Here is a 1,097-nt window from a genome sequence, read left to right on the forward strand (position 1 = left end):
TCAAACTCACATTAATTATGTTCATAAAAAAAAAAACTCACTTTAATTCTTGTGGGCATGAAGCAACTATTTCCTTATGTGGTGTTGAATAACTTGATTGTGAATTGTCTGTATCTTCACTTATTATGTTGTGTTGAATGACAAGTAAACGCTTTGTATAGGAAACTGATAACTAAGAAATCAAGGAAAAATAAGCAAAACACTTGACCAATTGGTCAAGTAAAGGCTTTATATAGGAAAACTAGAAATCTAAAGCTATTCTAAATAGGAAACTGACAACTAGGAAATCAAGGAAAATAAGCTAAACACTTGACCAAATTGGTCGAGTAAAGGCTTTATATAGGCAAGCATCACAAATTAGTTGAGAATCTAAAACTGGTCATTGAGTTTGACTTCAGGAACGACACGAACTTAACCAATTCTGCAAGTCATGGCGAGTTTGATTATGTAAAAGGATATCTAATTTCAGATCATCAAGATATTCAAGTGAAGTTTGATTTGGTTTGGTTTGGTATGTATAGACTATGCAAGTGATTTACTGCCATTACTGGTTGGGTTGATATCTATCTACTTGTAAGTTGTAAGCTCAAGTTATATGATATTATAGTTGAATGTGTTACCTTAAATTATTAACTATACGTCGTATAATGTTTAGTGGCCATAGAGTCATCAAAGCCCGTCTAGCTCAGTTGGTAGAGCGCAAGGCTCTTAACCTTGTGGTCGTGGGTTCGAGCCCCACGGTGGGCGTTCTTTTTTTTTTTTCCTTTTTGTTAATGTAGTCGGCAAGACAACACAGACATCAAACACTGTTAAAAACTAAAATCCTCGAATGAAAAATAAGCTATTATCGTATGATTCCTAGTCCTAATAACAGGTTTTAGGTACTAGGGTAGTATGCCAACTCAAATTAAACAATTACAATTTGGGAAGTTTTAAGGTGCATCTTTCCCTCACAGATAGGGGTGAGCAACGGTCGACCGAACCGACCAGACCGAACTCGGCCGAACCAGACCGAATGGTTTTTAGGCCGAACCGAATAGTATTCGGCTCGGCTCGGCTGAAAAACCGATCAACCGATCAAAGTTTGGTTTGGCTTC

The 1,097-nt window shown here is 36.9% G+C and overlaps 1 non-coding gene across 1 annotated transcript; it reads left to right on the top strand.

Moving 5' to 3' along the window:
- Positions 1 to 674: 674 nt before the first annotated feature.
- TRNAK-CUU (transfer RNA lysine (anticodon CUU)) lies at positions 675 to 747 on the top strand. Its single transcript has one exon. It is a non-coding gene; the product is annotated as a tRNA-Lys (tRNA).
- Positions 748 to 1,097: the final 350 nt, after the last annotated feature.

This window comes from Eschscholzia californica, unplaced genomic scaffold (assembly GCF_041429995.1).
Source record: "Eschscholzia californica isolate CP2 unplaced genomic scaffold, dmEscCali1.0.p SCAF_2, whole genome shotgun sequence".
NCBI classification, from domain to species: Eukaryota; Viridiplantae; Streptophyta; class Magnoliopsida; order Ranunculales; family Papaveraceae; genus Eschscholzia; species Eschscholzia californica.